Below are 13147 nucleotides of genomic sequence, written 5' to 3' on the forward strand. Positions count from 1 at the left end.
AACTCAGATAGTTACAGGTAACATTTTTAAGCATATCCTTGCAAAACTGAATGTTTTTATTATTAAATACACACTACACACACACACACACACACACACATTGATTATCTCTTGCGGGGGAGAGCAGTGTTTGGGGGCACATGGAGAGCAGTGTTTGGGGCACATGTGTAGAAGAAATACTTGTTCAATCTTACTCTTTTTTACCTTTTGATCTTTGTACTGTGTGTGTATTTCCTATTAACAAAATAATGGAAGGACATACATCTATGTCCAAATATTCTTTGTGCTTTTTTGTTGTTTTGTAATAATCAGCTTGGGTTGGGGCGACTGGGTGGCTCAGTCGTTAAGCATCTGCCTTCAGCTCAGGTCATGATACCAGGGTCCTGGGATGGAGCCCCGCATTGGGCTCCCTGCTCCATCGGGCTCCCTGCTCAGCGGGGCCCTGATTCTCCCTCCCCCACTCCCCCAGCTTGTGTTCCCTCTCTCGCTGTGTCTCTGTCAAATAAATAAAATCTTTAAAAAAAAATCAGCTTGGGTTAAGAACCACTGATATAAAAGTCAACCCACTTCACTTACTACCACAGGCATCTCTTGGAATAAACTGGACAGAGTTTATTGCAGTTAATGACTTTGACTATATTCACCCACAAGTACTTCCTAACAGCAGCGCCCTCCCCTGCCCCCCAGGCTCATTGCTGAGGAAATGAATTATGTAACTAGTCTAAGCAACTCCAGAGTTAACTATAGTGCTAAAATATGGTCATGGATTCAAAGCTAAGGTATCTATTCATTCTCTCTCGCCGATTCCACAGGCCCAGTCCTTCCCATATAATCACAGGGCATCACTGGGGATGCAGGAATCCAAGCAGTGCACTGCACTTATTCAAACTGACGGAAAAACAATGCCATCAGCATGAATCAATAGGAATGGTGCATTTGGCCAGCAGACTGTTATTTCTGGGGACAGGATGTGCACTCAGTTTTGACATTTATTCGTGTCAGATCTAGCTGTATAGCAATATTTTCCAAACTTTGTTACTAGGAAATAATTTTTTGGTATGTGTATGTATGCAATGCATGTATATATGTATGTGTACGTATGTGTATAAAAAATACTACAGACTGGGTGGCTTAAACAACAGAAATTTACTTTCTCACAGTTCTGGAGGCTGGAGTCCGACATCAGTTTGCCAGCATGTCAGGTTCTGGGGACAGCTCTCCTCCTGGCTTGCATGCAGGTGGCCACCTTCTTGCTGGGCATTCACGTAGCCTTTCCTTGGTGCACATGGAGAGAGGGAGAGATCTCTTCCTCTTCTTATAAGGTGACCAATCCTATTGGATTTGGGCCTCACTGTAGGACCTCATTTAACCTTAATTACCTCCTAGAAGCCTCCAAACGCAGTCACATTGTTAGGTCTTCAATATATGATTTTTTGGTTGGGGGCATCATCCAGTATTTTATATATATATATAAATAATAATATAAATACTGATATATATATAAATATATATATAAATATATATATTATATATTATAAATATATATATAAATATATATATAAATACTGATATATATATATATATTCATACTTTACAAGTTTGATTCTATATACAAACTTTCAAATGTTCCCCCAAAGTTTTATCTTTTTTGATTTTACCTTATTACGGTCCCTTACTGCTGTTTCCCTCATCATATAAACAGAAATTGCCAGTTCTCTTCCACTCCCCATTTTTCCTATTCTCCAGGTTCTGAGAGTTTGAGCTAAGAGATAACCTTGGGTGTTGGGCAGGGTCACTGAATGAGGATTCAGGTGGATTCATCTCATGCCTGGCCATGTGATGCTGAGATTGTATTTCTCTCCTGAAAACCTAAATTCTTCCATCTGTAAAAGGAGATTAATAATCTCTAATCCTGTGAAAATTGGAAAAGAGGGAATAGTTAATTTACCATGTAATGTTAGCTCTTTGTAATAAAGGTTCAAAAACGAAATGCAAAGATCTTAATCCAAAGGTATCATGCTGTTTTTTTTTTTATGTTTACAATCTCAGCACTTCCCCTGTGCCTTGAAAACATTAACTCACTCAATCTCAATGACAATGGTATGAGATAGGTTATTTGTTATCACCACCTTCCCCATTTTATGGAAACACAGAGAAGTAAAATAACTGGTCCAAGGCTATGCAGCAAATTAGTGAGTCAGGAGGCAAATCCCAAGAGCTTGGTGCTAGAGTCCAGTTACCGAGCAGTCCCTATGAAATCACTGTGAATTGTGTCACTTCCTCGCTCAAAAACCTTCAGGTTGCTCTTGGAGCCTAAAATAATGAATACAACTCATTAGCTTAGCAGTAAAGACCCTCCAACAACCTTTCTTTCCCATTTTGTTCCCCATGACAATCCTTCATCTACACTCCCGGACTCCAACTGAACTGGACTGGCCACACTTCCCTGAAGGGATACCATGCATTCCTGCCTCTACACTTTGTCCTTGATGCGGTCTTTATGGGGCGGCCACCTGTTCTCACCCCCTCTCCACCTTCTATATCTTCCCTTTCCTGCAAGGTCCTCCCAAAGTGCCATCTCTTGTACACATTTTCTCCCGCACCTCTCAACACAAGCTGGTTTGATTTTCCCACAGAATTGTATCTCTGTTCATCAATCTGTGTATATGAGTTTCTGGCTTTCACGATAGTTATTTCTATATATGTTACACTGTCTTCCTGTATATTCTATCCATATTTCTCTATATGTTATATTCCCTCCCAGGCTCAAGGATGAGCTCTTTGAGGGCTGCAATATGCTTTCAAATAGAGCTTTAAAATTTTTTTTAATTAAAAATTTAAACCATTATTGCTTTTTGACAACCAAATGTAGGCATGCTTATTGCAAAAAATTAAACATTACAGAAAATACATCTTTTAGAAAGTGAGATACACCATTATAACCCCTCCTTCTCCACCCTAAGAGAACTGTGGACAGTTTGGAATGTAGTCTTCTACTCTTTTTTCATGTAAGAAACGTGTATAATTTTTATTTACAGAAATAGCATTATACTATACAGACAGCCCTGTGCCTTTTTTCCACTTAAAATATCTAGTATTTTTCATATTTTGTATAAAGAGAGATATGTCATTCTTTTTTAACAGTTGCATAGCATAGGATTATATGGAAGTACCGTATTTACCTATTCAATCCTGGGCTGATGAGCATGAGGGTGATTTCCAATTTTTGACATTATGAACAACACTGTAGTGAGTATGTGTATATATATTCCATATATATACACTACATATGTGCACATACTCCATATATACCGTATAGGTCTCCAGGTGACTTTCTGGAGCACATATCCTTGGACATGAAATTGCCAGGTGACATGAAATGGAGATTCTAAATGATGACAATTATTGCAAATGTGGATGGGAAGGAGCCTTGTGTTATGTCGTTCTGTATCCTTCACAAACTCAGTGGTTAAGAGGGCAGGTTCTGGTATCAGGCTGCACCGGTTTGTACCTAGGCTTAGTCTGTATGCCTTCGTCATATTATCTATGAGAACATAATAGTATGTTGCTCCCAGTTAAGACTTAAGTGAGATAATCCACATAAAACAATTAGCATTTAGCAAGTACCTGGATAATAAGTAAATGCAAGATACCTGGTGGGAGGAAAATGGCAATAGGTTCACATAATTGTTTGTTGAATGAATAGGAGTGAAGAGAACAACAGTAGTTTGAGTAATCTTTCTGGAAATGGATGGTACTTTGCTATGGAAACTGACAGTAACTATGAAATGGCCAGCTACCATTAGAGGTGCAATGGCCTTGGAGCAAATTCTCTCTGTGCGAAATTAACTGGCCTGAACCAGGATTAACCAATGAGCTCTTGAGTCTCCCACTTTCCCCAGTGCAACTAATTGGCCCTGGCTGCCGCCTGTACCTTACTTGTATAATGGGTATCTTTAAGGACAGAGAATCATGCATTTGCCCAGAGGGTGCGCTGGCTCCCCACTGAAGGTTATTAGGCCATCTAGTTTCCCAGCCGTTAATATTGAAAACAAATAGAAAGTGCATAAATAAATGGCTAGAGCATAGGCTACTGTTTAGATTCTTGGGTTCTGGGCCAGAAGTCTCCGTCTTCATGGAAAGGTTCCTATACCAATAGAAGATTCTGGGGGAAGTCAATCCTGGGTTCTAGAACCAAATCTTCCACTAATTAGCTGGAAAACCTTGAGCAAAGAACGTCATCTTGTAGACACAATGAGGGGATTGAAATAGGTGATGTGAAAGGCTCTCCCTCCCCTTTTTTAAAAGATTTTATTTATTTATTTGACAGAGAGAGAGCAAGAGCAGGAACACAAGCAGGGGGAGTGGGAGAGGGAGAAGCAGGCTTCCCGCCGAGCAGGGAGCCCGATGCGGGGCTCGATCCCAGGACCCTGGCACCATGACCTGAGCTGAAGGCAGACGCTCAATGACTGAGCCACCTGGGCGCCCCAGGCTCTCCCTTTTTTTAAAAAAAGATTTTATTTATTTGAGAGAGAGAGACTCACGAGGGAGCACGGGGAGGAGGGGCAGAGGGAGAGAGAGAATCTCAAGAAAACTTCCTGCTTAGCTGAGCCGATGTGGGACTTGATCCCACAACCCTGAGATCATGACCTGAGCCAAAATCAAGAGTTGGATGCTCAACCAACTGAGCCACCCGGACACCCTGAAAGGCCCTTTTTTTGACATTCCTTTCCCCACAGGAGGTTACATTTTCAGACATCGAGGCTATTTATTGCACTGAAAAAAAAAATGAATGCATAAAATCAGGTAATGGAAGTATTTTCCAAAATGTCCAGGTCAAGAGGTAGCAATGGGGCTACAGAGCAGGGAGCAGACTCAACTGACACCTGCTCTGTGGTCCCCACTACAGGAGGGGATGGGGGGAGTCCACTCTGAGGAAGCAGAGTCTAGGGATAAGGGAATGGAATCAGGGAAGAAATTGTAGTCTAACTGGAGCTGGGTCCTGGCCAGGGGCAATGTGGTGGTAAATGGGGCTCCCAGTGAAATATGAGCATCACCCAAAGTGCACTGATGACCCTCTTCCTAGCCTGTGTTCTTGCCCCCCTCCAGTAAAATTGTAACCATTTTCTCAGGCCCATTTCAAAGTCCAGCTCCTTTTTGATATAAGCTCCCCTCCACCTCTCCCTCCAGATGTCTTGTTCCTCTAAAGGCTGGCTGTACTTATTCTCTGGGCTATTTTCACAATACTTCCAAGAGGGATACAAGGCTGCCTCAACATTCTAGTGACACTTGTATCCTCCTAATAGACCCAAGGCCTTTGGCTCCCTTTGCTTCCCAGGCATCCAATACAGTAGTGCTCAGAAAATATTTGTGGCTCTGTGAGTGAGTGACTCAGGCACGCCCCATGGGGAGTAGAGTTTTATGGGTTTTAATCTGAACCATACCATGAAATCTGAGACTTTTACCTCATTGCTCATACTGGAAACTGTCAGTTCCAGTCAGATTTGCTTGGAGCTGGGTGGAATTTTGTTCCTTTTCACGATGAAAGCCATAATCTAATTTTTAAATTAAAACACATTTACATAACACCTACTTCATGTTCCACAATAATCTAAACACTACAAATGTTAACTCGTTTACTTTTCATAACAACCCAGATAGAAACTGAGGCACAGAAATGTTGTCATTTGGGCAGAGATCAAAGCTAATGAGTGGCAGAGCTGGGATTCAAACCCAGTCCATCTGGCTCCAGAGAACACGCTCCTTAAGATGCTACCTCGCCTGAAACTTGTGAGTGGCAAAAATCTTCATGAGCAGAAAAAAACTGACGTTGATGTATTTATTTCAGAGGAAAAAAATTTTTTTTCTTGTGTCCCCCTTTCCTTCCTCATTCGAAGCAAATTGTTCTAGAGCAAAGAGCCTTTGTTTCACACCTGAGAGAACTAGTGGCTCAGTTTTGCTTTGGCAATCAAAATGGAAGAGGAAACTTATGTGGTTTCATCACTGGTGCTTTAGGGGTGTGTGCTGTGCACAGCATGTCATCCTGCTGCCCCGCTCCGTGCGCAAGGTCCCCTACTCCCAGGCTATGTTGCCTCAGGTCCCGGAGACTTTTTAGCGTGCTTTGCCCCTACAATAGTGGGATGTGGACCAGCCTTTCCATCACTCCCGCACAGCCAGTCCCTGTCCTAGAGCCTCAAGGGTCTTCCTTTGTCCTCCTCTCCCTCAAAGCCTCAACGCGTCTGCGTCAGAATCCCTAGACCCAGCATCTATCTCTCTGTCCTCCATCCCGCGGGTGAATCCACTATGCGTCCCTGTTTCCGAGGTTTTGTGCCGGACTTTATGTATATTTAAATTATCTCCCCACGTGGGAGGCCGGCGTCAGAACCCGACAGACCTGCCATTGATTAACTGTGGGACCCAGGGCAAATTACTTAACGTCTCTGAGTCTCGGTTTCCTCATCGTGAACGGGATTGATACCCGTACGGTTGCTGTGTGGATCAAAGGAGATCATGCAGGGGCTGCACCGGCACGCAGTGATTTTCTTAGGTCCCCCTTGGCATTATTTACTTAATGTATGCTTGTTTCCCATTTTTTTTCCAGCGCACCCTCCCGCTCTGAGGGCAGGAAAGGCGTCTTTGCGTCACACTGAGAAAGTCCCTATACCCCTCGTTAAAACGTCCGGCGCCACTGGGCTCTTCTGGCACATTCATGACAACCCCTGAGAATCGTTCCTTCTTAAGACCCCAACCCTAAACTTTCACCCTGCGGCCCTAGAAAGGCTAAGGGCTCACGATCCGAGGGAGGCCCGGCTGAAGTCGCTGGGTGGGGCTCTGGGAAGCAGAAATGGGGTTCAAGAGGGAGCCCGCGCTCCGGCTGGCCTCCGTCGTTCCAGGACGCCCTCAGCCCCGGGCCCCTTTCCGGCTGCGGACACCTGCTGCCCGGGGCTCGGCGTCGGAGGCAGGCCTCCTCCGCGCGGCAGTCTCGGCGGCCCGGGTCCCACCTGCGCGGCCGCCGACGCCGGCGAGGTGGTCCCGGGCCCGCGCCTGGCCCGCCGCCACCAGGGCAGCCTCCCGGGCGCCCCGCCCCCGCCTCCTCCGCGCAGCCCGCGGCGCCCGGCCGCGCCCCCTCCCACCCCGCGGCGCCCCGGCACCCCTCTCCTCCCCCGGCGGGCTCGGCGGAGCATTGTACTCACATCCGGGGCTGGGTTTTGCTTTAATGCGAAACGTAATTAACCCGGAAAAAAGAGCCGAGAGACAAGAGAGAAGGAGGGGTGGGGGTGAAGGGGAGAAGAGCGAGAGGAGCGAGAGGCCCCGAGAGTTTGGCAGCGAGATAAAGAAATCCCCCGAGAGCGACGGCCCGGCCGGGCGGAGAGGCGCGTCCCACCCCGATGTAACCCACCCTGCCCGAGCCCCGGCCGCCGCACGGCGGGGTAAGTGGGGCGCCCTGCGGGTCAGGGCGCAGAGGGGCGCGCGGGGGCAGGCGAGGCTGGGGAGCAGGGGGAGCAGGGGAGCCCGGGCGGGGGCGCCCAGGGCGCGCAGGCGGGGCCGGGTGCGCCTGCCCTGGCGGCTGACGGCGAAGGGGAAGGTCGCCGCAGCCCCTGGGCGCCTCCTGCAGCCCCCGGGAAATCCCGGAGGGCAGCCCCTCCTCCAATCTTCTGGAGCGTCCGGGGCGGCCAAGGTCGCCACCGCCAGGGGTCGGGCTGCGGGGGGTGGGGCCGCGGGAAGGGGGGGCGGGTGTTCTGCTGAGCTGCATTTTCTCACGTTTGCAGCGGCGAAACTTCTCTGCGGGTTCTGGCGCCGGGAGCACCGGCCTCGCAACGACTGCCCGGGCTGCGGGTAGGGGAGGAGAGCGGAGAGCGTCCCAGGCAAGTCCCTTGGGCTCGGATTGGGCCATGGAGCCTCGTTTTTTTCTTCCCCTATTACCTTATTACGTGACAGGCCTACAGTGCTCCCCTAGGGAGATCCGTTCCTTTCCCCTGGGTCCAGAGCGGACCCTCGGGCTTCTGGAACTCCAGGCTGTGTGTGTGGGGGGGTGCCTTGATGGAAAACTGTCCTAAAACGCAGGTTCGGTGCCAGATTGGGAAAGCACCCTTGAGTGAGCTGTCTCTCGCTCTCATCAACTTCTTCCTCACCTTACACGCTTCCCTTTTCTGCTCGAGTCCTGAAGACTGTTACTTCATCAGACTAACAAAAAGACAAAAAATAAATTAAAAAATCCCAAAAAACACAAAAAAGGGAGGAGGAAAGGGGCAGAAGAGGCCGTGCAGGAAGGAGAGGTGTACGGGCACCTCCAGAGAGGAGGCACGGCGGGGCCACCTCCACTTGGGCCTCACACATCTCCTCCCCCAGGCCGGCCCTCCCCGCCCCCCCCCCAAGTCTTTCGCCTAAGGTTTCCTTCCTTCTTGGTGAGTTTGGGTTCTAGCTGAATGTTCCCCTTCTAACTCCTCCCGCTCCTCCTCTTTTCTTTCTTTAGGACTCCAAATGGGGTTTTCCGGAGGAGAGTGAGCAGCAGAAAAGAGCGGGGGGGGGGGCGGGGGGGAAGCCTCTACCAGGCCTCCAGCTGTGGCCCTTGGAGGCACCTCAGCCCGCTGAGTGGTGGTTGCACTTGGGCTGAAGTTCCAAAATTGGACTCATGTTCTTAATATATCTAAGTCATTTCCCTTTCTCCTCCTTTCTGGAGCTTCATCCTTTTTCTTTGTCTGGTGGCACAGCCTTCAGAAACAGTGAAACCAAAGGTCTGGAAAGAATAGAAGGGCTTGTTTTCTGTTCCACGGTTGCATTCAGTTGACATGTAATGGATAACAAGGATGTGAAAGGCAGTGTCCAAGGAAGGCCAGCCTCTGTCTTCAGGGAGTCCGATGGCAGTCACAGGCTGTCCACGAGTGCCTCCAACACAAAGTGGACTGCTAAAATAGAGATCCGGCATGCTTTGAGAAACCAGGGGAAGCTTTTTGGAAAGCATCATCCTTTCAGGTATTTGTCTTCTCCATGTGTGCGCCGGAACGCAATGACTCTTGCCATAGCAAAAGTCTACCTTATAGTCTAGACCCTATGGCCAGCATGATGTAGGACATCTCCTAGGTGCTAAGCAGGTGTTTGTTGAATGAATGAATGCATGAATGGCTGCAGGTACATGAATTGTTTGCACCTGTCCAGATGGAAGGGAAAAGAGCAGTGTGGCAGTACCTCAAGCCTGTAGAAATTTGGTTCACTGACCTGGTGCATGAGGATTTCCTCTGGATGTTGCCTTTAGACCTTTTTGGTGAGCCTGTTTTTGTAAGCCCCACTTTCTATGAAGCGCCCCTGGTGGTATTTCAGCTAGTTGATGATGGGAGCCTTGCTCACTTCACAGGTGAGGGTGATCACCTAGGTATTGATTTGCAAACCACCTGCTCCTGGGTAGAGAGCTTGCAAGCCCTTCTTTTCCCTCTTGTTGGTGCTTTCTTCTCTCTTCTGTAAAAGGAAGTAGGGCCTGCATGCCCCATCTTGTCATCCTGGGCGAGCTGAACTGTATTGGGCTCTGTATTTTACTAAGGTTGAAATAAACCCTGAAGACACGCAGATTTTGGTTGGTGTCTCCTTATGGAGAAATTCTGCAAAAATGGGAAGGCAGAAGCATTAGCTCTATCAGTCAAATCCTCCCGAACAACCAGCTCTCCTGCTTGCTTGCTGGGTGTTTCCTCAAAGTGCTGGAATGCTACGAAGACCCAGACGGCAGGAGCATGGTCTTCACGGTGTTGCATCTAGTGGCACTTTACTGATTTCCCGTCTTCTTCATGAGGCAGGTGGACAGAGGGCTTGGAAAAGAGGGTCTGGGTGCTGGCACATTGGACTGCCCCGCCTCCTCTGTCTTTCTACCCTGAGCAGTTTGGGTTGCCTTACTTTCAGTTTTCCATCTCTGTCTTGGTGAGCTGGATAGGACTCCTGCAATCTAATCTGTTAGGCTTTGGAAAGGAAGGAAGCAGAGCAAATATTATAGTGTGACAGCCTATGGGGAGAGAAGAATCCTAGCCCTGCCCAGTATAAGCCCATCACTGAGCCAGGGAATTGGACAGGGTGGGGAGATAGGGCGGCTGAGAGGTGGGAGGGATAGGGTCCCTTCCTTCCTGTTCTTAGGAGGCCTGTGGTTGGTGCATTGGGACTATAACTGGAAGACTCCATTGACCTTTGTTCCGAATCTTGGGTTCCTCTGCTTTCCCATCCCCTGGCCCCTGCTTTTAAGCCCATCCAACCTTTTAGGCTTTATAATTTATCTCCTTTCTGCAGAGGACTGAAAGCTGAATTGAGCTCTTTCACCGTGGAGGTCGCAGCGCTGCTGAGGCCGGAGCTCCTGACACTGCCCAGTGTGGGGCCAAAGGCTCTCAGCTTTGGGCCTGTGGGGTGCCTTTCTGCCCTCAGAGGCTGGCGGCTGAGATAAAGAGGGTGGTCCGCTTGTCCTTACACTTGAGAAACACTATAGTTAAAGCGCAAAGGCCGGGATTCGCTGTGCCATCAGCTAGGACTTACAGTTGGCCAGCCACTTGCAAAGGGGCTCTCCCGCGTGGGGATGCTCCCGTGGGCAGAGCCGGAGGCAGTCCCGGAGTCCCTTCCCTGGAGCCTGACCTGCGTGCCTGGCTTCTGTTCACTTTCAGGATAGCCCGGCCAGCATGGAGTCCGGGGATCTCTTGTTTTTTTTTTTAAACCTCCTGGAGAATTTCAGAGATGTAAAATATGATGGTTCTTGGAGTAGAGGGAAGAGTAAGGGAAGTTTATGCCTTTCCTTGTGAGGGATCCCAGCCTCCCAACTTTTGCTTTTTGACATGTGCTTATTGATACTGGAGGGGTAGAGAGGGCCGTGCAGCTGCCTGCCCCATAGTAAGCAGCTTTGTGGTGGTAATGATACTCACAGACTATTTCCTACAGGCTGCGTGTGTGCGCGCACAGGTCGTAACAACATTTACCCCGTGCTTCCTCTTCACCAGAACTCCTGTTAAGCACTTTTCGCACATATTTCATTGCATCCTTGCAGCCCCCTTTGAAGTAGGTAAAGTGATTTTCTCAATTTTGCAAATGAGGGGGAAACGCCCAGAAGAGTTCAGTGGAGTCTGGCTCTAAAACACATGCTCTCTCACTTCACTCTCCCACATGGGTGGGTAACTGAAATCAGCACGCCCTTTCTATGGTCCTCTTCTTGCAAGAGTTTCAACAAATGCACTCACGCTGGTCGTTGTCACCTGCATCCTCTTTGCCACACCCAGCCCCTCCTCTCCCTCTCCCCCGTGGGCCTCCTCCTTAGACACACTTAGGCCACTTGCAATTTCCCCCAGCACTTTGCAAAAGTAGATAAGAGAAACCATGATGTTATCTTTTCAGTTTTCTGCAGCCCACGTTTCAGTGGGTCAAGTTTTAAAGGAAGATTATTGCTCTGGATTCCTGCTAGGGAGCCCTGCAGTGAAACTGAATTCATTGTGTCTCCCACCTGGGGGTACTGCCACAATTCTGCAAATTGGAGATCTCAGTGTTTATAGGCTAACTGATAAACCAGGTGAGGCTGCTCACCTGTGTTTGTGATCTCTGGTGGAGCCTTGAGCCATGGGAAGGCCGTTGTCTCCTACTGACTCCAACTACCACATTTTCTGTGACCATAGATGCAGCTGCTGTTAAGAGGTCATGACTGTTTAAAATATTTTTGTTGTTTTTGGCATCTTTATTGCGGTGGATCAATGTTCAGTTTCTCCAGCCTTTTCCCCGAAATGTGTCCCCTTAAAAATTCCTTCTTGAGTGTCTTTTGCCCGAGGCCCCTCGAAGTTCTAGGGTCCAGTGGGGTTTGGACTGTCTGTGTCACGGGGGCACCTTTTCTTAACTTCCCCGTTGCTGTAGATGTTTGCATTCCTCACTCTGCACTTCCTCTGGGAACAAGTTCTCTCTCACATTATTCTCCTGCCTTAAGACTATTTGGAATGTGTTCTTATGACGCTTTCAAAATACAGTGATAGTTTAACAATAGGAGATAGACGCTCCTGCACTTTCTAAGTTATAATCGTCAGTCCATTCCCAAGGATGTGTTTTGAAATAGCTATGCCTGTGTCCTGTGGTTTTTACTGGGCCGTTGGCACGGTTGAAACTATGCACTACACACTTAACGTATGCTGCAGATTTGAACACAGGTAAAGTCGGCTCACATGGCCCATGCATATTCTCACAGTAGCTCCACACCCCGGTTCCTGTCTGCCGTGTTACAGCCCTCTGAGACCTCTGATGTCATTTCCTGATAAACTTTCTCCTGTCAAAGTTTAGCAATTTCCTGTTGGGATCCCTCTTACTGCTTGGGACCCTGCTCTCTCCAGCTTCCACCTTAACAGGGTAACAGGACAGGAGATGGGTTACTGCACATCCCACCACATGTCGAGGAACACCTTCCTGACTTTTTCTGGAGCAAAATCCCTGAAATTCCCTGTCCTGCCGATGCAAAGTAACATGAAAGAAAAATCTCCAAATGTTAAAAATGAATTAATGTTTTTTTCATACTTGAACCATCAGAGGTTACAGTAGATGGTTTCATAATGGGGCCAACACCCTTTAAGGCTTTATCTCTGTTATCACTTTCCTTTTTATTTACCTCAAAAGTGTCAAATGGTCAAGCAGATGAATTTCCCTTATTTCACTCTATTTTTTCCTTTATCTCCAAACTACACTAGCGATCTTAAAAATAAGATATCCAAGGGGTGCCTGGCTGGTTCATTTGGTGGAGTGTGTGACTTGATCTCGGGGTTGTGAGTTCGACCCCCACGTTGGGTGTAAAGATGACTTAAAAATGAAACCTAAAAAAAAAAGACATCCAATAGAGCAGACTATAGCTTTAATGATGTAATAACTCTAAAGCTTTTCTTTAAGAAAAAAAATCTATCCATCTCTTCATTCTTCTATTCAGCCATTTATTTAAAAAATGCCAGCCCCATCTCCAAAGTTTCAAGAAGGAAAATTCCACTGGGCGTCTTGGTCAGGGTTCCTCCTTCATTTTCCCAGAGCACTGGGCATGGTGTGGCTTAGGTGCTATAGCAATAGAGGAATATAGTGATAGACGTGGGTGTGAATATTGAGTTGGCCTCAAGGACAGGGGCTCCTCTTATGAAGACTAGAGAGTAAGGAACCAACCGTGCAGGGGAAA

The 13147-nt window shown here is 47.7% G+C and overlaps 1 protein-coding gene and 1 long non-coding RNA gene across 5 annotated transcripts in view; one reads left to right on the top strand and one right to left on the bottom strand.

Annotated features, from left to right (window-relative positions):
• PLEKHA2 (pleckstrin homology domain containing A2) overlaps nt 1–13147 on the top strand; it is a 74482-nt gene that overhangs the window by 8545 nt on the left and 52790 nt on the right. Inside the window, exons 1-2 of one of the 4 annotated variants that reach the window (XM_025886199.2) lie at nt 7156–7430; nt 7770–7865. The exons of 1 other annotated variant lie outside the window; for it this stretch is intronic. The gene's annotated coding sequence lies outside the window, so the exon portion shown is untranslated. Of the gene's footprint in view, nt 1–7155; nt 7431–7769; nt 7866–8593; nt 8974–13147 lie in introns of those variants that run through there. 2 more of the 4 variants (XM_025886200.2, XM_025886202.2) reach the window with 2 other exon arrangements.
• Nucleotides 1128–7251, bottom strand: LOC141374359 (uncharacterized). The gene is made up of 3 exons (XR_012381172.1): nt 7194–7251; nt 1775–1912; nt 1128–1351 (listed from the first exon to the last, which is right to left on the bottom strand). It is a non-coding gene; the product is annotated as an uncharacterized lncRNA (long non-coding RNA).

This window comes from Callorhinus ursinus, unplaced genomic scaffold, assembly GCF_003265705.2.
Source record: "Callorhinus ursinus isolate GAN/ISIS: 27379988/994484 unplaced genomic scaffold, GSC_fseal_2.0 scaffold17, whole genome shotgun sequence".
In the NCBI taxonomy this organism is placed as follows: Eukaryota; Metazoa; Chordata; class Mammalia; order Carnivora; family Otariidae; genus Callorhinus; species Callorhinus ursinus.